Genomic DNA, 25,577 nt, shown 5'->3' on the forward strand with positions numbered 1-25,577 from the left:
TGGAGCTGGCAACCATTGCAGCCTTAAATTCTGTTACAGCACTGTCTGCCAGCCCTCAGTAGCCAAGACTCACCACTAGCCGGTTGACCGTCTTGCACCTGTAGCCCTCACAAACCATCACCCCACAATGTCCCTGGGAACAGCGAACACAAGGTGGGCCAGCACTTCAGCTGCTCCCTTATAAGCCCCCTTTGGCCTCACCGCTCCCCTGCTGACAACCTGTGGAAATAAAACAAGGTTGGCCTCTACCCCTGCAGTGGTCCTATAGGACCAAAAGCAGTCACCCATCCAGCAAGAGAGAAAGCATGATATGTTGATCTCTCGGTGTCATCTTGGAGGTGACATGGCCAGCTTTATTGACTTACTTTATCAAGCTGCAGGTTTCACTCCTCCAACTGTGTTGTCATGTTTATGTAACCCCAAGTTGATTAGATGGTTGAAATGCAATCTACAATCACTAGGGACAAAAAGTTGGATCCGGCTAATTGCGTCTACAACTTTGGGCTGACCCATCTTGGCCCTTTCTTTCCGACATTATGTGGAGGCTGGGGAAATTAGTGCTGGACAGGCTTGGAGGAGCCAGCAAGGTACACACACTTAGTTCTCTATTGCTCAACAGGAAACCAAACTGATGGTTTTCAGAATGCATCCAGAGGAAGAGCTGTGATTGCACAAGTAAATGCAACAATATCTTCAAACAAATAGGAATGGTTGGGCCAGCAGGTTTCTTGATATGCATGATTGATAGAGACACATTGGTTCTTTTTGAAGGCATCATTCTCCTCTCCTCTCCTATCCAATTTTCACTTTAACAATTTTCTGAAAATCTGTCCATTTCAAAATGGTCACTATATTTAGAACAGAGGAAGGGTCTTTTCTGCTAAAGTCCCTTTTCTATTTTATTGCTGTCTGTTAAAGAGCACCTTGAAACTGCTGGGGGGGGGGGGTTATCTACTATGTATAGCTATTGCTCTTATTTGTGGCAGGAATGCCAGAGGTCCTTGTAGGTTGTAGTTGGCTGACCTTGTTGATACTATCCGATTTCCTCCAATATTGTCATTTTTTCTTGGCGCAATAATGATTATGCATTACAGGCTCAAGAACAAGCCAGCTTAAAAAAAATAGTTCCTGATTGATAAGACAGCAGACAAAAGTGGTGGTTCTCCAGGGTAAGTAGTATTGCAAAAGTATGTCAAAGTTAATCCGATTGTAAGTATTAGAGAAACATCCTGCAGCCAAGAGTTTCACTGGATCAGACAAGCATACTTTAAATCACATTCATATTAGGCATAACAAGAACATGAGACTGTGGGAAAAATGCAAAGTTTGAATTGCCTTATGGGTTTTGTTTATTAGTCCTCTGGTTTGAATGAAACAGAGCGGCCTCTTGGTTTAATCTGTATATAAAGCTAGACATGCATAAAAGCAGAAGGCCAGCCACACCAGTGGTTCAGATCACTGCGGCCTCCAAAAGCCTCCGGCTCTTGCTGCAGGGTTAACTGTTGTGTACTGACGCGTGACCTAATGCACGGGAGTCATGCCGGGAAGTAGCTGCTGTGCCTGGGAAGGGGCCCTTCTGGTGAAGACTCATGGTGAATTGTAGCTTTATTGTAATCCCCTATTGCCAATTCCAGTGCAACGTCTGCTCCAGTATAAACATGCATTAGATGTTATACTGCAAGTGCAGCCACGTTCATACATTATTACAGTTGTTAGGTTGCGGCTCAGATACAGGTGAGATGTGTAAGGATTTCATCTTTATAAAAGAGACGAGTTTCATTGTTTCCTCCCACTGTAACCTAGTAGCGTAGATTGGTAAAATAATACTCCGGAATCACCATTAGGATCTAGAGCATTAAGTGGTTTGGCATGTCCATATGAAAAGCGAGAGATGTTATCAGCAAACTACAAATCAGGTCCATATAAAGATATTTTTAAACATATGAAATAGAAGTAAATTACAATATTCGAAGTTATGTAGGCAATAAAAACAAGGTCAGTTGGCTATGCCAATGCTCGTTTCATTTGATGGTGTATGGATAAATATAACCTGCGGGCACCGCCTGCCAACCCTTTGAACTGTGTGCCACAACATGAAGAGGTGGCGGTGGAAGGCACTCTTGCTGTCCTGGTTTGTACAGTGTACACATGGACCAGTGTGAGGATCACAAAGGATTAGGCTGTGCTCCCATTTTGTACTGGTCCCTACGATTTATTTCCCGTAGACGTCTCAAGCTGCCCTCATCTGGCATACATCAGGCCGTTGACAACTGCATTTGGACAGTGAGCAAAATGTCTCCGTGATTTAACACCGACGACTGGTATCTGCAATGAGCTGAAGGTCATAAATTCAGATCAAAGCAGAGCAAGGCGTTTCTACCCATCAACAAACCCGGAGCCAGTTATTTATTTAGCGAGCACCGGAGAACGTTCTCTTTGCAGTTCGTATTGCGCTAAACTTAATTGGGTGGTTTGACAGCCTCTTGCTGAGAGAGAGCTACCGCAGCAGGAGGGGTTGGTTTTACTTAACAGTTCGCTTGAACATTTACATTTGCCCTAGCCCCCTCTCGGGCAGCAGCCATAGGCGTCAATTAGGAGTCGCCAGAGGTCGCAGTTGCGTCCCCTGGCACTGTCTATGCAAACCCTGGCTCCAGAGGTGGCAAAATCAGTACCAGGAACACAGTGGCAGCGCATCCTTATGGACGTTTGTTGGGGAGCCATAGTGTTGTCTCTCAACATTTTTATTACACTTATAGTGAATAATGTTTAATTGTTGACTGTTAATGTAACAAAAAATTGAGTACAAGTAGCTGGAATATAGCCTTCCCTAGCTGCTGAGGTAAGTAAGAAAAAGTGCTTTTACATGTATTTTGTGTGCGCGCTTGCAGGTGAGTGTGTGTTTATGTGAGAGGGGGTATGTGTGTGTGAGTGCAAATGTGTGTATGTGCAAGAATGCGTGTGAGTGTGAAATTGAAGGTCATAAGGCATGTGATGTCACTTCTGCTAAACCTAGCATTTTGGTGGATTGACCTTCATGGCAGCAGCAGAGATATTTAATGTGAAATCGAGCCTTCCCTCAGAGCCAGCGTGGGCGACGTTCTCCTGTGACGTGCAGCTTTGAGGCTTCGTTCTAAGGTTATGCTGACGACTGCCAATCAATAAAAAAAATGACTGCAAATATCACCCGAACACGTCCAGAACCTGGTCGCAGGCAGGATTTCTGAAGGCTGATGACATTTGAGATGTTTACCAGGATGGCGGCCTCAGAATTTTACCAGGGCAATACGCCCCCCCCCCCTCCCCCCCCCCCCACACACACACACACACCTCGCCCGGCAGAGGTATTGGCACCGTGTCACGGTAGCGCTAGAGGAAGATGTCTTTCTCACACAATTACACTCAGCTTTAAATATCTGCTCCTCGTCCTTCTGCGACACGTGAAATGCTACTGTGACTCATGCCACAGCGCCGACTCTACTTTTCTGTTTGGAATAGAGCGTCCTCGGTTACTAAAGCAAAATGTTTTCAATGCGCATGATAGCAGCATGGTGCCTGGTTTGACAGATCTGTTCAGGTTTCTTATCTTGGATTTGTGCCTTTCTCTCCACAGGAGCGCGGTAGGAGAGAGCGCTGAGGTTTCACCCGCGAGTGTTTTTTTACAAGGCTTTACTTTTTGTTCAGTTGTACCGAGACTAAATGGCCTCAGCTAGAACCAGGTCTAGGATTTGGGATCTGGGAGGGCCACGAAGAAGCATGGGTGGGTCCTAAAGATGATTAGGGTTGTCCAGAGTCTCCAAGGTGCCTGAGAGCTACATCTGGCCAAGCTGGAGTGTCTTCTATGATGTGAGTTGCATACCATACCTATTGCTAGCTTCTGTCTACTAGTTTTAACTGTGTAGTTCTAGCAGTTTAAACCTACTGGCTTGATCTCTGCTGCTCTCTCCTCCTCACCCTCCCTTCTCTCAGCCTTTCCCTCCACTCTCCTGACTTAACCCTGCTATACCACTCATCTCAAACTCTACTTCCTCCTTTGATGATGATCTTATTGACTCTTCTGACAAGTGTGTGGTGAGAGGCTGTGTCAAAGGCTGCAGGAGGTCGAACAGGATGAGGGCTGTGGTCTCTCTTTAGACAAGTATGGTTCATAGGTCATATGTGGCCTCCATGAGTGCAGTTTTGGTGCTATGGTTACTTCTGAATCCTGATTCGCTGTGTTCCGGAAGGTTTTGTAGTTCAAGGTGGCTGGTGAGTTGTTTGGTGATGGCCTTCTCCATCACTTTGGCTGAGTAGGGAAGCAGTGAGATGAGACTACAGTTGCTCTGCTTGTTTGGGTCAGCCAATATTTTTTGTAGGAGGAAATTAACTGCTGCATATTTCCACTCTTCTAGGAAGGTGGTGGATCTGATTGTAGTATTGATGATGTGAGTCAAGGAGTTTCTGATCGATGATCCTCCCATGTTATGGAAGTAGTAAGGGCATAGATCTTTTGTGGCCCTGGAGTGGACCGCCTACATCATCGCTGTTGGTAGGTGCTTTTCATTTGGTCAATTGTCCATCTTGGTTGCTGGTGGGCAGGTTGGTAATGAGGTCTCTGGGGTCTGGCTGTTGTTCAAAGTTACTGTTGATATTTGCTGCTTTGCAGTGGAAAAAGTTTGTTAAGGTGCTGCAGAGTTCCTGTGTGGGTGCAAGCAGCTGTTGACTGCAGCCTCAAGGGGTGATTAATTATTTGACAAAGGAGATTTCCTTGCAGGTGTTGTTGCTCGTCTTGATGCATTCTGCAAGGACTCTTTTTTTATGTTTCTTAGTTGCTGGTGGTAGTGTATGAGCGCCACCTTGTATGTGGTTCTGGCGAAGGACTTGTGATTGTTTCCCCATTTCCATTCCAGCTGTTTGCAGTGATGTTTATATTCTCAGAGGTCACCTGTGTACCAGCTGGGTTGTTTGTTGACTTCTTTATCTGTTTGTTTTGATTTGTACAAGGGAGTGTGTGTAGTTCTTGATCAAGTCATTGAAGTTGGTGATGTCCTCGAGGTTGTTGGTGATGTGAGGTTGGTCCATTTTGAGGGTGTTGAGCCAGTCTGCTTTTGAGATTTTTGTCCAGCTGTGGCTTGGAAGACTGATGCTGGTGGGTGCGTTGACTTGTGGTGTGGTGATTTGGAAGTGGATGATGGAGTTGTCTGTCCATGTGAGCTAGAGTTATGTAAGAGCCTGTCATTGGTGTTGAGGATTGGGTCCAGTATGTGTCCTGCGATATGTGCTGTGTCAGTGACGAGTCTGATGCTGGCTAGGCTTTTGGGGAGGGCTCTGGGGAAACAGTCCATTTAGTCCTTTGGGTGTAAATTGAGATTGCTGACTAGTATTAAGTCCCTGGAGATGAGATGAATTTGGTGATTAAGTCTGTGATGAGACTGCTGAAGTTGGGCAGTGGTTCAGGTGGTTCAGAGGTGAAGGTTCCCTTTAGGCTGAAGCTGTTAGTGAATTGCAGTTTGAAGTGCATTTTGTCCATGAAGGGGGTGCTGTTCTAGGTGAATATAGTGCATTTGATGGTGTTGTTGTGTATGATGGCAGCCCTGCCATGCGATCTTGTAGCATGTTGGTATAACCAAGGAAATGCTGGGTGCCGATGTAGTGTTGAGCCAGATTTCCAGGAGTGCTGGCACATTGTTGCTGAGGAGATCCCAAATCTCTGTAGTGTGTTTGCTGATAGATTACGTGTTGGGATGCATTCATGTTAGTGGCTGTTGGGGTGTGCATTTTGTGTGCTTGAGGGTGTTCAGTCAAGGGGTTCGGTGGTGGTGTTCGTGCTTGAGGGGTATGTGTGGGTGTGCTGCTGGAGGAGAGCCAGCAATGAATGCGGGTGGAAGTTCCTACTATGGTGTGTGGCATGGTGTGGTAGCAGCAGACAAGAGGTGTCCCTGGTTGAGCAATTAAGAGTGTGCTGTGAAGTATCACTGGGGGCTGATCAGACCGGGGTACCTGGCCCTAGGCATGGTTCAGGGACAGACAAGCTTGCCTTTGCACAGTGCCACTTTTAAGCAGGTCCTTTGCACAGTGCCACCATTAAGCAGGAGGAGCATGTGGGGTGGTGGGATGGGCTACTGCAGTGTAGGAAGAAGAGACAGGAAGGAGCATAGCAGGAGGCACAGGTAAGGAGCAGGGGGAGGTGGGAAGGAGTGAGGGATGGGGTGGGGAGCTGCCAGGAGTGCATCACAGATTGCAGAAGGCTAAATGCACAAAAGAAAGCACAAATGCACAAAAAGCACAAAAAAGCCCAAAAGAGCAGAAACTGGAAGAAAAGAGTAAGGGTTAGCACAAAGGAGCACAGTAGAACAAAGTCTAGCACAGCAGAGCACAACAGAAAAGCAAATCGCACCAAGTAGCACAAAAAAATCAAAGCATAGCACAAAGTACCACAAAAGAGCACAGAATGGCACATTGGAGCAGAAAGGAGTAACAAATAGCACAAAGCAGCACAAAATAGCAGGGAAGGGGACAAAGAAACCAAAAACAGCACATAAGTGAGAGGCAGAAAGGTGACAGGTCACAGGGATGAAAACAGAGAACAGAGAAATAGAAAGAAAACGTGGGTGGAAGCTGTGAGCAGAGGAACAGAGTGAGGAACGAGGCTGGAGCCATGAGCTGATGGAGCCGGATTCAAAAGAGCAATGACTGGTCGGAGGACTGGTCCACATAAGTGTAAGGGTTAGGCCTAGATGACTGGTCACCTTTCAGTCGTCTATTGGTGTATTCCAGCGTTAAAGTGATACTAAAGAGTAACAACCTTTTCCAAGACAGTATTAATGTTTTAAACGGTAAAAATAATGAAGTAATCCTATCACAAACTGTGCAGCAATTCCGATGAGTAATTTGCCTTTTTTTGCCTCATAATTTGGTCAGTCCAGCCGTATAATTTGGTTGCGGTCCCCAGCTACATAAATCCAGTGGCGCTGGCCATAAATTAGGAATAACATCACAGCAGAAAGAAAATACAAATAACACTACATGTATGCTCATTTTCACTTTTCTTGCAATGGTACAATTCTTCACACTATTTCTGCCATAAAACTGTTTACATCTCTTAATTACTGTGTGACAGGAGTGTGCGATTTATATATAGTGAGGCTGTCTCAGATACAGCCTCTGTTTATCCATGTGCAGTAATAGACCTCGCCCCAGTCTCCAGAAACCTAAAGTAGCCCAAGGTGTCATCATTATAGATGAAAGCTACACAATTAGTCTTTGATTTCAAGCCTGAAAGCCTGTATGATTTTGTCATTAAGAAAAAACCCAGAAACTTGTGAATGGGCCTTGGGTGAGCCACAGGGTTATGTCGGGGATCCTGACCCACCTGGCCTACCTAGTAGAACTGAACAATTGAAGCCTGTGCAAAAATTGAGTGGCACGCTTGCTTTTGCACATCTACAGTTGTGTTTCACCTGTTATATTTTACGTCAGTGCACATTTTATAACATTTTTCAGAACCGAAATGAACAAAATGCACATCTTTCACTTTATTCAACCATATTCTCAGTTAGAAGCAACGACACAAAAAAGGCACCGACTGATAAACCATGCATTGCAAAAGCCAATCGATCTACCATTGAATTTTAGTGTCAGTGATTGCTTTAGTAAGGTTAGATATTTTTTTTGTTGGATGATTTCATAAAACATCTTCATGAGAGCTGCTGAACCCTAGCCAATACTAACACAAACATTAAAAGGTAAACTTGTTTTGGTCTAAAATAGCGTCTGTTGTCAAAGTAGTCATTGGCAGTAAAGGGAAGTACTTTGTGTGCAAACGTGCTCCTTGCAAAAGAGTAGAATGCAATCACTCACAGTGAAGTTAGCCAATGGCTAAAGTGGGCTGGCTTAATACCCAGTGCTCCATCCACAATAGGGCAGAAGAAAAATGTGAATGACACAACAATAAGCTAAAGGATGAAGAGGACACTCAAACACACTTAACAAAGAAGGGGTAATGTTAGATATAAGCAATGTGCTGTTGCCTAACAATTCTGGTCTTGGTAAAGGTGTCCATATATAAACTTAGCAACAACACCTATGATTTTCATTGACCATTTAATTGCCTTTAGTGAAGAACAGTGAATCTTCATAGTGAGGTTTATAAAATTGACATTCAGTGGAATGTTGTCCAAGCAAAAAAAAAAGTTTACCTTTTATTAAAAGCATGCACCATTTAAACAAATTTAACAAAATAAAAGAAATTGAAAATCAAATGCAAATACGGGGTGTGCGGAACTCATGGAGTTTCACCCCAGCGAATTCCACAGAGTTACATAAAAACTTTGCAAGATTTTGTAGTGTTCTGCAAACTGGCAGAATCAGGCACATTGTGCTGCTCACGCTGATTTTCAGCACCTGCAGCTTCTTCCACAGTAGAATCAGCACAAACAGCACCATGCAGCATACCTAAGGGTGCTGATCTTTCTGCCTCTTGAGTAGATTTGCTACTCAAGAAGCAGCTTTCTCAATGCGAACAGTTGTCCAAAACTCTCCGAACTACACCAGCAGAATGGGATTTTTTTGACCACCCCTAAAACAAATGTGACACTGGACCTGTGTATTGGCACCTGCCACATTGAGAGAGCTCTACCCAAGAAACACTTTGAAGAATTTGCACACATGCTTGTTTATTTGGAATCTCTTTAGGTGCCAATCTCCAGGGTGCTGAAAGCCTCTCATGGACATTGATTTCATGCTGTTGTTAGAAATGACATCTCTGGTTGGCAGTCAGTGTGTACTCTGTCCAACCAGAGACCCTCACTCTAGTCAGGGTAAGGGAGTTACACTCCTAAGACAACCCCTGCTCATCCTTTGGTAGCTTGGCACAAGCAGTCACGCTTGTCTAAAGGGCAATCTGTAAAGTATTTGTACCAACACACACAGTAATACAGTGAAAACACTACAAAATGAACACCACACCAGTTTAGAAAAATAGGCAATATTTATAAAAATCAAACAAGACCAAAATGACAAAAATCCAACATACACAAGTAAAGTTATGAATCGTTAAAGTAGAAAGAGTCTTACTCCATAGGACACAATGGAAACATTGTTGTTGTAGTTTGCATAAAAATAAAGCCATACGGGCAAGTGTGCATTGTAAAAGTCAGCAGGATGCCGATTCCTTACTCGCGAGTGAGGCCGTACATCATATCTTCTCCGGTCGGGTAGTCGGTGCATCGTTTTTCTCTCCCACAAGAGAACGATGCCTCGATTTCCAGACGGGGCACCTTGGATCTCTGCAGGTTCACATTGATTTTGACGCCCAGTGATAATGCTTGAGAAATCTGGCCGCACGATGATGGAAAATCGTGCTGTGTGGGGTTGGCGTTAATTTTAGCAGCCTAAAACGGATGTTGCATTGAAATTTTCTCCCACGGCTTCCTGTGTGTGGATTTCAGCCCTTGTTCTACCAGCTTCACCTTTCAAGGGGCCAGGGACAGGATAGGGCACCACTTGGAAGGTCAGGATTCTCAGCAGAGTCCAAATGCTGGCAGAAGAAGTCTTTGATGGGCCTGAGACTTCAAAACAGGAGGTAAACTCAATCCAAGCCCTTGGAGACACTTCACAAGCAGACATATACCACAAAGTCCATCCTTTGTCCTCTTTCAGGCAGAAACAGCAACCGCAGGCCAACTCAGCAAAGCACAGTCACAGGCAAAGGGGCAGTACTCCTCCTCCAGCTCTTCAGCTCTTCTCCTTGGCAGAGGTTCCTCTTGGTTCCAGAAGTACTCTAAAAATCTGCGGTTTTGGGTCCACTACTTATACCTCTTTCTGCCTTTAAAGTAGGCAAACTTAAAAGGAAAGTCTCTGTTGTTCACAAGATCTTGCCTTGCCAAGGCCTGGCACCAGACTCACACCTGGGGGTTGGAGCCTGGATTGGGTGAGGGGAGGCACAGCACATTCAGGTGTAAGTGACCACTCCTCCCTCCACTCCAGATGTTATGGCCCATCGGGATATGAAAGTTACACCCCAGCTCTCTTTGTGTCACTATTTAGTGGAGATTCACAACTAACCCAACTGTCAGTCTGACCCAGACAGGGAATACACAAGCAAGCAGAAGCACAGAATGGTTTAAGCAAGAAAATGCCCACTTTCCAAAAGTGGCATTTTCAAACTGACAATTTAAAAAACAACTTTACCAAAATATGTATTTTTACATTGTGAGCTCAGAGACCCCAAACTCCAAATCTCTATCTGCTCCCAAAGGGAAATTGCACATAAAAGTTATTTAAAGGCAGCCCCCATGTTAACCTATGAGAAAGATAGGCCTTGCAATAGTGAAAACTGAATGTGGCAGTAGTTCACTGTTAGGACATGTAAAACACATCAGTACATGTTCCACCTTTAACATACACTGCACCCTGCCAATGGGGCTTCCTAAGGCCTAACTTAGGGGTGACTTACATGTACAAAAAGGGAAAGTTTGGACCTGGCAAGTGGACACACTTGCTGGGTCAAATTGGCAGGTTAAAACTGCACACACAGACACTAAAGTGGCAGGTTTGAGCAATGGTTACAGAGCTGCTCATGTGGGTGGCACAACCAATGCTGCAGGCCCACTAGTAGCATTTGAAGGAGCATTTGATTTACAGGCGCTGGGCACCTCTAGTGCTCTTTACTAGGGACTTACTAGCAAATCAATATGCCACTCATGAAAAAGCCAGTTACACATACAATTTACACAAGGAGCACTTGCACTTTACCACTGGTCAGCAGTGGTAAAGTGCCCAGAGTACCAAACACAGCAAAAACAGAGTCCAGCACACAATCAAAACATAGGAAGCAGAGGCAAAAAGACAGGGGAAACCATGCCAAAGATGCCAGGTCTAACAGCTGTGCTCTGAGCAGACCAGAAAAAATAGAAAGAAGTAGAACACCTGTGGAAATGTGGTGTTGCCAGAGAGCAGAAACGCCTTATTAGCTTCAGCACCTAGGTCAGGATAATCCCCTTCTTTCTTTAAATGGATTCTGATGAAACACCATTGCTGAGCCGTGCAGCTCAAATACCCCTTCCAGCAGTTCAAAACCCACCAGAGGTATAGTAGGTACAAATCATCTGTACCCTAAAACGCCTACAAAAATAGAGCACAGTGATATTTACTAGGCATGGCCAAAATTTAAGCTATGCACCTTGATTTGTGTAATTTCATGAATTTTAGTGACACTAAGGGCCATATTTATACTTTTTGACGCAAAACTGCGCCAACGCAGTTTTGCGTCAAAAAAATTAGCGCCGTCTAACGCCATTTTGAAGCGCCGTGCGGGCGTCAAATTTATACTTTGACGTACGGCGGCGCAACCAACAGGTGGGAGTCATTATTTCGTGACGCACACAGCGTCGGTCTGTCGTAAAAGAAACCAACGTAAAGGCGACGCACATCACTGTGGGTCAATTTACGACAGCGCAATTCGGAAAGCGCTGGTTTTCTTCACGCTATTGCGTTAATTTTTTGCGCGAAAACTGCCCTGTCAGCAGAGGAGACCCAAAATGGATCCCAGATGCAACAACAGACCCCAGGAGGATGAGAGCAGACCAGGAACCAGCCAGGAGGATCCATACAGGAACCAGGACATTTAAAAAAAAAAAAGATGTTGTCGCTTCAGTGAAGAGGAGCAGGAAATCCTGGTGAAAGAGGTGACGGAACACCAGCACCAACTTTTCATCTCCTCTAAATTGCCACTCAGTAGGAGAGAGGCCATATGGAAACAAATAGTGGACAAGATCAACAGTGTGGCTGAAGAACGCCGCACAGTCACTGAGTGTAAGAAACGCTGGCATGACTGCAAACGTAGGACAAAAGAGAAAATGGCCAGGAACAGGAAGGCAGCAATGCAGACTGGAGGGGGGAGTCCAGCACAACAGGAGGCCCTGGACCACATGGAGGAGATGGTCGCAGCCGTCATCCCGGAGGAGATCGTCACAGGGATTCAAGGACTGGACAGCGCAGACTACCACGACACAACGCACATGCAGGGTAAGTCGCATGGGGAATTCAAATGCAATAATGGGGACTGTAAGCAGGGGGGGGGGATACCTACTACACAATGCATGTAAGTCAGCACATATATGAAGTGGCATGGGTAAAGGGGCACAGCAGGGGGGCATGCCCAGCACAGACCGAAGCTGGGGCACGACAAAATACAGCAACAACAACAGTCCCATGGGGACATCCTGTAATGACAACAATAGAGCCAAGGGAAAGCAGCGACAGGTGGGAAGGCCACTACCTCAAATCCACATCCAGGCACTTGTATTGCAAAATCTATCCTACATCAACTAGGTCCCTATCAGTAATGCAGTAGGCAAAACAACAACTGCAATGTAACTGCCACAACAGTTGACAATAACACCTCTCATCTCTGTGCAGCTATCGTACCAAATGGCAGGAACCTCCCCATGGAACATACATATCTAAATTAGGGGGTGAGGATGACATCCGCAACTATTCATAGAAATAAGAGAAAGGCACCAGTACACTCAAATGCCGAATGTCCATACCTGACACATACATAAGCCTAAGTAAACAGCAATAGGAGCCACACAGCACTAACAACATACACATGCTGCATACGTCACGGTCCCTCGCGTGCCTGGCTAACAAGGCTACACCACTAATGTCATACTGCTCAGACAACAACATTGAGGAGGGGACACAGGCAACTGGTCACTGAAACACACCTGCAAAGTCTGACAAACAAATAGGACATTCATACGATAAACAGGCCAATCCAGTAATACACACATGACCCAACATCATCTTCAAACATCAACAATGTTTACATCCATACCACATCCTAACATTGACATGCATAGGTAATGCCACGTAACATGTACAGTTCATGCAATGTGAATAAAAAGTGTATGGGGCAGGGCCTGAGAGGCAAGTGTGCTGGCAGGGCAGTCACAACACCCACAGTCAGTCAAAGAGTATTGTGGCAAGTGTAACGTATACTTTGCGCATTAGCCTCAGGCTGGAGGCCTTTGTGCATCTTACCCTGAATGTACTTATACTCATTTGCTCACATCTAAGAGCCTCAGAGCACTTTGCACTAAATGATTCTCATTGCCCTTCCTATCAGTTAATTTAGCAAATAGCCAGTCCTAAGGTGTTGTCAATTAGTCAAATCACACTGTTTTGCCTACTTCTGCACTGGAGTTTGCCAGAACATATTCACTCTGTGCCCCAGTCAAGGATACAGTCTGGTATGTTGCTGATAGATGTGGTAGGGGTTAAGGTTTGGCATTCCTGCGTAGGGAAACTTTGTCATCACGATGACATATGACTTATAAAATCACTTCCTTGTCCCAAGATATGCAAGAGGGAGTTTCCAAACAGAGAAACACAACTAGATGCTGCCTGCCTTGCTGCTGATTCACAACCAGATAACAGCCCATTCCTCTGATATGAGGGATGATGTCTCCCCTGTGATTCAGACAGGCAAGCTCCAAACTTAACATGCTGTGCTATACATAGAACAAGCAGAGGGAGAGTAGAAACTGTTAGGCACCATGATAGCTGTGTACCAATGTATTACTCTCCTGCGGACTATTTCAATTCTAACAGTGTGTATTGTTTGGGTTATTGTGGCTCACACCTAAATTTCTACAAGTCAGTTGTACAATGAAACCTCATATTAAACAAATACTGTCTTTGTCATTTGTGTATGGTAACATACCGGAAAAGACATAATAGTGTAGGATCTGAGTGACCACGACTTGCCTGAGAAGTTCCAAAGATGTCATGCGCTCGGATGTCTAAACATTCCTTTGATGTGGGAGACCAGAGGCACTGCTAGTTAGTCTGAGCAAAATGAAATATCAGGGTGACAGAGTTATTTACAAGTGGGTCAGACTTAGTCCCCAACACCATTAGCTATCCTGCTGCCTAGAAAGCCAGTAATCACATGTAGGATAATGAGAGCCCACCCAACAAAATGTCCCTCCATAACAATAGTTAAACACCGAGGGAGGAGTAGGACCAAAAGACACCTATTCCTAAATAATTACAAAGCAACACCTAGAGGCGATCTGGCAGACATGTCTGATAGCTCCATATCATACATGTGACACACAGGTGGGCCATAGGCCTACAACAATGCCCTATGACGGACAGCAGATACCAAGACAAACACAGAGCACAAAGTTAAGGCATACCAAGGCTTGTATCTTAGTGCAAAATTGTCACAACACAGACACACTAATTGTACCCTGTTTCATTGCAGAGGAACACGGATCTCCTGCCGATATGCCTGTCCATGAGTTCCCTGATGACATGGATGACGAGCCCATAAACCTCCCACAAGAGACCATTCAAATGGTCCTTGAAAGCCTCCAAACCCCACCTTCAGTAACAAGGAGGAGCACAGAAGAAGCAGCCACCACAGGAGAACCACCCGCCACCCCAATTGTAAGACCTGCCAGCTCCAACACAGCTGAGGACTCTGACGACACTGGCACCAGCTTTGAAAGAACTGTCGTTGGGGTCCAGCGGGAGCTGGCCAAGGAGGTGCGGGTGGGGATGCAAACTATGGCAGCCAGCCTTGAGGGGGTGCGTTCGTGCATGTTGTCAACTGCTGATCAGGCAGCTGCAATGCAAGCCCGAACATCGCTCTTGGAGGAACTTTTAAAAACACAGAAGGAAATCTGCACAGCTGTCATCCAGTTGACACAACAACTCCAACTGCAAGCCAGTCAACGTGTACACGAATGCAACATAGAATCCCTCAGGGCCGACCTGGCTGCCTACCATCGTGATGTGGCTGCCATTCTGAAAAACCAGCAGGCCCTCCTTGCTGCAGTACTGCCCTTCATAACTCGACAGGGAGCAGCCCCCGGGATGTCTGCCTCCATGTCTTCTAACACTGAGGTGTGTGTTGCCCCTTCACAACCAACAACAACAAGGACACACCAGGCAACACACACATCAGAAGAAGAAGACATGGAACAGATAACATTCACACGCAAGAGTACCCGGAAGCCCTAGTCCCTGCACCATGGCCTACTCTGACCAAGGTCCTACGTTTTGACAAATGCCAGTCTCACTACAACTACACTCAATGACTGTTTGGCAATCCACTGTATGACCTGTCCCCATTGCCAGTGAATGTCTCTCTCCTACTATTTGGCAATTCCTGTTCCTCTGCACTGTCTGTGACATCACCCCAGCATGTCAGGAGCATCATCCACACCCCGTCTGTAGGATCACCATGTAAGAATGCACCAGAACGGACTCAGCTAACATTGTGAATGGACATTTTGCACTACAGCACCTATAAATAAATATCACTTGCACACCTATTGTGTCTCTGTGTTATTTCACACTCCAACTGTGCAGTACATAACTCCAAAGTGGCTGTGTGGCAACCATGTTGATTCTCTATACTACTGTCCTGATTTCATGTATACTGAAACATCTGTGCAGTGGCCAGGAATGCATCATAGCCTTACTATACTGAGGAAAATAACTGATGAAGGGACTAAGCACACACAATCATGCTGTGTTGGAGAGAATGATGCACCATCTATAGCTATCCTTGACAACTAATGGTGGCTGAGAAATGTAGGCACCATGCAATACTTAAATAAGAAATAATGCTGTAAAATGTAAGGAATCATTAACAAATTACACTGCATCAATCACCCTTACGGAGTATACTTCCATGAAGGAAAGTCATGCTGAATCAGTACACACATGATGTAGGTCAGCAATGACAGCAACAAGACAAGAGTGTGAACAATTCCTCATCTACAAAGATCTCCCTGAACTTCACACTGCTGTCCGACCTATCTATTTACCCACAATAACAAGTCTGGAAGCACTCTTTGTGAAGTAGGATACATGCCAACCCAAAACCTTGATGATCAATGCACACTACCAATGGTGGGTCTCCCACATGGTGGATACTTACCAAGTTAGCACACGGGTAGCTGGCATGTTAAACCTCAATATCCTAGGGATAGCGAGCATAAGACACAAATGTCATACTAAAACATTCTGCTACACTGATGTCAAGGCCATGATAATGTAGCACCTAACGCATCATGTAAAGGGTTAACTAAATTTTTATTTCAATGAAGTAATAAAAGAGGCAACTAAGGGAAAGGTAAACCTACACTAATCTAACCTGACTACTACTAACCCACAACTGTCCCTAACTAACCTAAGCTAAACTTACTCTACACATGTAACAAAACGATCTAAACATCAACCCCCCCACCCACCATTATGAGACAAGACACATGCAGGACAACACTTACTAACCTACACACATACTATACTATCCTAAACAAACATATATTTTTTTGGTAATATTTTTTTAATATATATTTTTTTTTTCTTCTTTTTTTTTTTTAAATAGGAATCCCAACATTGCCCCCCACCCACCCACACAAAAATATAAGATAGAAAGAATAAGGACCCCCCACCCTCTTCCCTAACACTAACTAAGCTAATTACCTATACTTATCCTATAACTAACCCCCAAAACCCAACTAACAGTATAAAATAGGAAAGAGGTGAGAGGGTAGGGGTAAAAGTTCAGGAGGGCAAAAGTACTACAGATTTGCCCTCCGTAGTGTGCGCCTGATGGAGTGGACCTTCTTTTTCACATAACTCATGTCCTCCCTCAGGTTGTCCACCTTTTTAACCAACTTGTCCAATTTTCGGGACAATGCCAGGAAGGCAGCTGGGTCGACAGGAGGGTCTGTGCTGGTTTGCGTGCCGGCGGAGGTGGATGTTGTGGCAGGAGTTGTGTGTCCACGGGACAGTCCTGCTACCACCACACGGCTGGGTCCAGGTCTGGAGGAAGATGCTTGGTCCGTTGCTGGGTCCACTTGGGCAGACCTGGTGGATGTGGTGTCGGTGGTTGTTGGTGGCACTGTAGGGGGAGCCTGTGGTGTGGCCCACCACGCCCCGGAGGCCCGATCTGAATGGTACTTGCAGCCATCCTCCGATACCCACACTGCACCTGCAGGATGTGCCTGTATCTCATCGCACGGCGCTCAAAATGGTTGCGATCTGCGGCACTCAGGTTTGCAGCTGTGAAGAGAAAAGGCAAATATTTAGCTTTGGATTTGCATTGGGTGGAATACCACAATGGGTCATTTGTCCATTACTAGAAATGTATTGGTTGCAGCAATTGTCATAACATAGTTCACGGAAAGGCTCAGAGGAAGTACATCTGAAACATGCATACATAAGGGCATATCACACCTAGCATATCCATGTCTCTACATGATGGATGGCATCACCCTAAACTACTCATCCAAATCATACCTAAGGCATTTGACATCATGGCAGCACCTCTTCTGCATACTGACTTCACTACATATGTCATTCTATGTGATAACAATCACACTCCTCACTCAATGGCATTTTGAATTAGTTGTGTGCTAAGATTGAACCCATGGGCCAGAATCAAATGTCAACACTAGGGGCCAGATGTAGGAATTTGGAAAATGCAACTAGCAATTTGCAATGCAGAACGGTGTCTCTGACACCGTCTGCGAGTCGCTATGGGGTCGCTAAGACACACCTCATGAACATCAATGATGTGGGTTCCAAGTTGCGCCACCTTAGCGACTATGGGCACTCACGGGGATGGAGGCCTGCTGGGAACAGCAGACCTCCATGGACGTGACTGCTTTTAAATAAAGCAGGTTATTTATCCCCAAGTGTAGGCCGTTTACCTGAAAGGAAAATGAGCTGCAATGAGTAAAAAATCACAACAACTTCAATCTTGGAATATTTCACGGTAATTAGTGGTCCCTTAGACCACTGGCTGTTTTGTACAGGATTATTTCGGTCCACTCACAAAGGTGAAGGGTTACAATGGGGACCCCTTCCAGTTAGCAAGTGGGTTACCATCCACTTCAAGTGGATGATAACTGCGACTCACTTTGCAACCACGTACTCGGTTGCAAATGGGATTGCCTACCACTGTGAGTTGCAAGTAGGTCTGGAAAACCCCTTTATATTTTGCATTTTGAAAAGCATTTAGCTAATATGTTCATGACCACCAAATACATTTCGGAATAGGAAACAGACGTTTGCAACTCACAAACAGAAATTTATGCCATTTGCAACGTGTACACAGTTTGCTACATCTGGCCCTAGGTACTAACTCAAGTCACAAAAGGTGTCAAGTACGTGTAACATACTGGTTGCTACAGTCCTAGGTACCCTGTTTCACAGTAACATCCCAGTCTTTGTGGGTGGTGTGGGAAGAACAACCAACAATCCCATGTTCAATGCACACCCAGGAGTGTATAGAAAGTTCAACAAGTATGTGCCTTCACACACAACACCTATGAAGGGCTAGCAACACGTTGTAGTCAGCCAAACATTGTCACATCCCAGGTCCACACATGTCAAAATGATATGTCTTAGGCCAACATGACATACTATCAGAGAGGCATGTTTTACAACACACACAGAGGAGGTAGAACACCCATTCTCATGATTCGACAGAACACCTAGGCCATTACACTCAAGTCACACACACTTCTAGTTCACCTTGTGGAAGTACATGCCCCCGGAAGATCCGACCTACAGTGTACACAGTCCATCCTCAACTAGGAAGAAGCACTTGTCATCAGAGCCATGTGCCTAAGCTATCTGGGAGACTGTCAGTCTGATATGCAGACTCAGTTCATGGCAAGTCCCTGACCAAGTCTAACATTGACCAGTGTATTCCAAATGAGTCATCCCATTCCCCATTGCCGCACAACTGGAATGACCTACAGCCCCTCAATCTGAGAGATGGCTAGGTATTGCTTTACAGAAACATAAGTCCTATTTGATATCACACTAAAACAACAATGCCAATGAACGGCGAGCACATCAAATCATGAATTCTCTTGAACACACAGTAATCCATCATGCTTCATTACCAAACAATGAAAATAGCACTCAGGCGACACTCACTGTAGGTATCGGGGTCGTCAAAATGTGCCACCTCTCCCACGGTGTACGGGGCTGGTCCACCTGTAAAGCATGAAAGGAAGAATATACTCAGACTTGGTGAACTGACAAATAATTTCAGTTACAATGACACTGTGTGAATATGACATGGTAATGATAGACTTTCCCACATGCTCATACTGCATGGATGACTTTGTATTCAACATTATCATTGGATGAGTCTCCTGCTACAGTGACACACCCTACTACACACATGCAGTGGCCAGGACAGTCATGTGTCGTCCAAGTTAACCCTCCATTAGTATGCCCCAACAATAATGTTATCCATACATCTCAGCATGTGCATCCCAGAGAGACATTCCAAAACTGGTTCCATGAGGACTGCATGACCACTCACAATCAAACAGGCTAGGTGGACATGTTCAACACACAGCAACCACACACACATGTGACATATGTGTGGACAACATAACTAACTTCATGTGACGTGAAGGCAACACACTTGTATAGCATCATCATGTGTTTCTAATTTTCTGTCTAGCTATGGCGTCTACATATGTAGGTATGTTGTTTCTACATGACTTACTCACTGGCCATTATGACCACTAGAGTACAAATAGAGCCGTTCACGTGTTGCTTGTCTGACACAAATGCAACACTACATTACATACAGCTATAGCCATCTGGTATGTGTTGCAAAAATGAGCCATCGGACTGGTAGCATTGGTCTTCCTACACATTCTGCAACAAATACACATTAGGGCACATATGGATACCTTTGTAGCGCATCATTTGCATCATTTTGTGACGCAGAGAGGGGGCTAATTAGCAAAATACAGATAGATGTTGCAATTTGCTGCTGTTATTGCGTGAAAATGTGCTGCAAAAATGGGGATATATGTGTATAAACATGGGCCTAGGTTTCCCTAGCATTACACACAGTCAGCTACTTATTTAGCAGATTGGCTAACAATCATCACATGTTCCCACACAGATTTCTATTATTCTCATGTAATTGATTTGTACTCACCAACATGGCCACCAATCCTGAGTCCCAGGTGGTCCAGCAGGTCCTGTTCCCTGGTGATCAGATCTGCCCAGCGGTGCTTCAATTGATGGACATTTCGCATGCTCCCGTAGACCCGGACCAGGTGATGGCGTACCTTCTCCCACCGGATTTTCCTAGCCTCCGTGTGATACCCCTGTATCACACGGCCCCCAGCCTCCAGCATCAGTGGGAGGAAATGGCTAACTAGCCATATGAACCCCCCCAATTCATCTTCACCCATCCTGGACAGGCGAGGCCTACCTGACATATTGACAGCTAGAAAAATGGTCAAATGAAATAAGAAAGTAAAAGTGGGAAATGGGGAAAGGTAGAGGTGTGAAAGAAAATGAAAAAGGAGAAAAATAGCCCAACTAACCCCCCAAACTATGCTACCCACAACAGACTCCCACAGACAATACAAACAATCACAGGAATAGACAAAACAAGACTAAACAGACTGAGACAATGTTATACAACAAGAATAGATTGACAAAAAGACAAAATACAAGGGACACAGGACACTAAAGCAGTAAAACACAGGACAACACCTTTCACACAACCACACAGTCTAGATAAATCTGAGACTGCAAAGTGAAAGTGAAAGTTAACTCCCAGTACAGATTTTGTAAACAGGATATCCTATTACATCACTTCCTGCATAAAATGGCCGCCGTTTTTATTTTCCCGTTATGCGGCATATTTTCACGCATACACAATTGTGCGTCATTTTTTTTTGACGCATTACATTGCACATGATGACGAGTCAAAAAATATGATATGAATATTAATAATTTTTAATGTACATGAGATGACCAACATATTGTCCATGTAGCGTCAATTTTACCACGCATACATCATGGGCGTCATTTTTTTCCACGTACAGTAGTGCACATGATGCTGAGTCAAAAAATATGATATGAATATTAATAATTTTAAATGTACATGAGATGACCAACATATTGTCCATGTAGCGTCAATTTTACCACGCATACATCATGGGCGTCATTTTTTTCCACGTACAGTAGTGCACATGATGCTGAGTCAAAAAATATGATATGAATATTAATATATTTTTATGTACATGAGATGACCAACATATTGTCCATGTAGCGTCAATTTTACCACGGATACATCATGGGCGTCATTTTTTTCCACGTACAGTAGTGCACATGATGCTGAGTCAAAAAAATGTATGATGTAAATTATACTTTGATGGCTAAATATGTGACACTTTTGGATACATTTCTATTTGACTCTGCATTCTGTGCACTCATGTACATGAACAAATTATGACGCCCATGCTGTATGCGTAGAATTTGGAGCAAATTTTTCCTTATGTCTTCATGTTTTTAACTTTGGAAAGGTGATTTGTCATGGTCAAACGGTGCTATGTGATACACATTTGTGTTTGGATATGACACATGTCCGTTGTTGTATGTATAGAAGGCATTCACACTGTCATGTTTTGGATACGTTAACTAATGTATTGACCATATTTGTCAACATATTTGGGGTAATTGCTGATGGCTATTTTGAAATGATGGATGGGATACCATGATGTATTCCTACTCCAAAATGTGTCCACAATTATGATGGTGATGCTTTTATCTGTAGTCCTAACAGGGAGTGCAATAGTCACTTACAGTTTTTATGGGGCTAACCATGTCCCATTATGATTTTGTGTTTCAGATTTGTGTTGGACTTTTGACATGTAGCCCACACATGTGCCTTATGCATGTGTTTAGTTCACAAGTACAAGATTCTTGTATGTTTTGGGGGCGGTAGAGGTGGACTTACGCCCCCAGCACCCTAGGATTTGACCATCCAGAATAGCTACTGTATCCATGGAGTATATTTATTATATCATGGCAAACCTGCAGCAGCAGGCTAATGTAAGGCCATATGGTATGAATGACTGTTGACCATTCATTCATCTCATTAGCCCATTTGACGTTTGCTGCAATGATGAATTGGAGCAAACTTGCATACCATTTTCCAATGACTATGTTTGCAAGACTCTCAGCGTTCCCGATGTGATAATGAGAATAATTTTGTTGTTGTCTGTGTCCCTTTCTGCATAAACTGGTTTAGTGGCATGTTACATTCTTCCAGCTAGGTTCAAACTGGGACACAACTGTGATGGTCTACTTTCAAATATTAGGTTGATTGTATGACATATGTGTACATGTGTGTTGGAATGTGGATCCACTATCACCTGTCTGGGTGTATGTTGTCACTGTGACTTCAAGGTCTCCTCCTGAGTTAGTGGCAGCTGATGTTGTTCCAATTGTGTATTGCTCATATCACACACTTGAGAGAAGCCATTGATGACATGGTCACGTACACATGGATGGTCCCACCCTGTCTCTGAACACGTGTGATGTGACTTTCAAATGATCTCAAATTTTGGGCTGGATGAGAGATTGTTTCAGGTGTTTGGATCCGGCATGTGTAATTGCCACATTTGTACTCATGTTGGGCTCTGTGTATGGTAATGTATCATGTCACATCCTACCCTCTGTGCATACATTTGTGATGTTAATTTTTGGTGTGATGACTGTTATAGCATTCTTGCTCAATGAGACGACATTCTTCTTCAGCAATTTCAAACTAAAGGTGGTCAGAAATGCATAGGCCAAAGCATGATGTGGTGTTGGTTATCTGTGTTTATTTACAAGTGTGGAATACAAGTTATTATATTAAATTAAGAAAAAAAATTATTGACAAGCTGTTGGCGCCTACGCACTCCTGCTGCCGTGTTAGGTTGTTCCCCCTCCTGTTGCAGGCCAGCATCCTCCTCTTCGTCATCCTCAGGCATGTCTGGGTCCAGGTCAAGAAGGGGAATATTCCTTTTAACACAAATATTGTGTAATATGGCACAAGTGAGTATGATCTTACAGACCATCTCTGGGGAATAGAGTAGGCTACCGCCAGTTATGTCAAGGCAGCGGAACCTTGACTTTAGGATCCCAAAGGTCCGCTCCACAATGCTGCATGTCCTCTTGTGGGCGTCATTGTATGCCCGCTCAGCAGCAGTATTTGGGTTCCCATATGGTGTCATTATCCAAGGCTGGATGCCATACCCCTGATCAGCTGAAAGAGAAACACAGAATGGTATCAATTAGATGTAGGAGGCACTGTTGTACGTATCTTTGATGGCAGTAGTTGTGTTGTGTTGTCTGTGACTATTTTGTGTACTAATGTGACAACCTATGGTTGTTGGTGAAAACTTTTGCATTGATTTTTTTTCCTTGGCTGAGCAAGTGTTTGTTGGCTAACTGTTTGTCAGCAGGATGTATTGGTTTCTCCAGTACAGTGTGCCCTCCCTTGCATTGTGACTTGTGATACAGGTGTCCGTGTGTCCTCACTGGGGGTGTGATGATAGTTCCATGTAGAGTTGAAACATGAAAGTGTATTAGAAACGTTCATATGAACATACCCAGGCCATCCCATACCTTTAAACTTATGCATTGTATTAGTGTACAGGTTATTGTGAGACTTCCAATTTGCAAGGTGACATTTAGGCAACCACAGTCATTAATGTCTTCACACTAAGCTGTAGAGTAAATTCCAATGTGTGAGAGGTTCAATGGTGACTTGTGAAACATGGCTAGTGATGTGAGTACCTCAGTGTGTTCCTGGCTAGGTGTTGCTATTGTGGTGTATGTGTTGTTTATCCTAGAGGATTTCTGAGCAGTGTGTATATGACTTTGTTTTTTGTCCTTACCAACAAGTAGTCCATTGCCATACCGTCCATCCTGGAAGTGTTGGTTGATGGTGCAGTGACGGAAGATGAATGCGTCATGTACACTCCCAGGATATTTAGCCACAATGTTGCTGATCAGTCCTTGGTGATCGACTATGGCCTGCACGTTGATTGAATGTGTGTGCTTCCTGTTGCGGTAGAGGTGTTCACTCGCAGCAGGTGGCACAAGGCGTACGTGTGTGCAGTCAATTGCACCAAGGACGTGCGGGAAGCCACTGATGGCGTAGAACCCCTGTTTAGTTTCCTGCTGCATCTGCAGTGTGTTAGGGAAGCAGATGTGGCGGGTGTCAGACGAATGATGGCATCCAGTACTTTAGGCAGGAATGCGGAGAAAGATGGTTGTGATATTCCACCAACCAGGGCACCAGTTGTCTGAAACGAGCCACTTGCCAGCAGGTGAAGTACGGCAAGCAGCTTTGTTTCTGTTGGGATAGTGCGGGGAGTCACTAAAGTGGGGGCCAACTGCTGTTCAATATTTGTCAGCAGCTGCTGAATGGCCTGCCAGTTCAACCGGTACCTCTGGATGATGTCTCGTTCCCTGAGGCCATGCAGGGTTGTTCTTGGGCGGAATATCCTCTCCTGCCTTCTGCGCTGTCTTTGGGGTCCCTGCTGTTGTTGTTGTAGCTGCTGTTGTTGCTGCAGGGCTCTGCGTCTACGTGCACGCTGAAGAAAAAGCACCTCCATGTCTCCCTGTTGCTGCTCTGCTGCTCTGCTGCTCTGTTGTTTGTTCTGTGTGTTCTGATTAAGTACAGGTGTGTTTGCCCCATTTTAACGCCTGCCCTGACCCAGGCGTTAAAATTTCACGATATTCATGCTTTGCGTCATTTTTTTGCGCCGCCTGCCGCGCGGGAGTCATTTTTGCACCGAAGCATAAATACGACGCACCGCTGTGTGCGTCGGTTTTTGGACGGGAACGCCTACCCTGCATGTCATTAACGCAGGGCGGGGTTCCGCTTCCAGAAACTGACGCACATAGCGCCATTTTCCTTGTGCGCCGGCTCGGGCGTCAGGGTTTAAATATGGGGCAACGTTTGTGCTGAATGTGCGTCAAAATTTTTGACGCACATTCGGCGCAAACGGAGTATAAATATGCCCCTAAATTCTCAAATTATGACATTACACCACTTCATGTAATTACATGCTATTCTTGGCAGAAATTAAGAGAAACATAACACCTGCTTTAAAAATTTACGGTAAACACATAACACAATGGCCGATATTCACGGCATTTTCTTTAAATGCATCTTTGTGCTAAAAATTTGACACTAAGGTCGAATTTCAAGCTAAATTATAGTCCGAAATGACAGATTTGCATTTCACATTAGCACACGCAATTTTAGAGAAATGTCATGTGATGTGAACGCAGTTTACACATATTTGGCACACGCCTAATATTTACACAACCAATACAATGGGCCAACTGTACATTAGAAACAGAGCTGCAGAGAATCCTCACAGATCGCCTCGCAATCACCTTTCCACCGGTATCTAGAAATCTGCTCCTTGAGGCAGCATTGTTGGTATGGATACGGCCTTTTAAAATGCATGTCATAAGGAACAGACTGGAACTCTGTATTCAAAATAGTATTTTCATTCTGCACTCGAACATTAAAATAGTTGAGGTTGAGCAGTGAGGGCTGGAAAGAGATTCTGTAGGTACGGCTCCACTCCGATGCAGAGCAGGGTATTTGCTCTACCTGTGCAGCTCCAGGCAGTATGGCAGCGCTTGTGCCAGAGTGACAAGCTCAGGTGACACTGCCAACATTACAGCAGACGTTTCCCAAATAACCCCTGATACCGAAGAGCTGAAAT

Source organism: Pleurodeles waltl, chromosome 10, assembly GCF_031143425.1.
Source record: "Pleurodeles waltl isolate 20211129_DDA chromosome 10, aPleWal1.hap1.20221129, whole genome shotgun sequence".
Lineage (NCBI taxonomy): Eukaryota > Metazoa > Chordata > Amphibia > Caudata > Salamandridae > Pleurodeles > Pleurodeles waltl.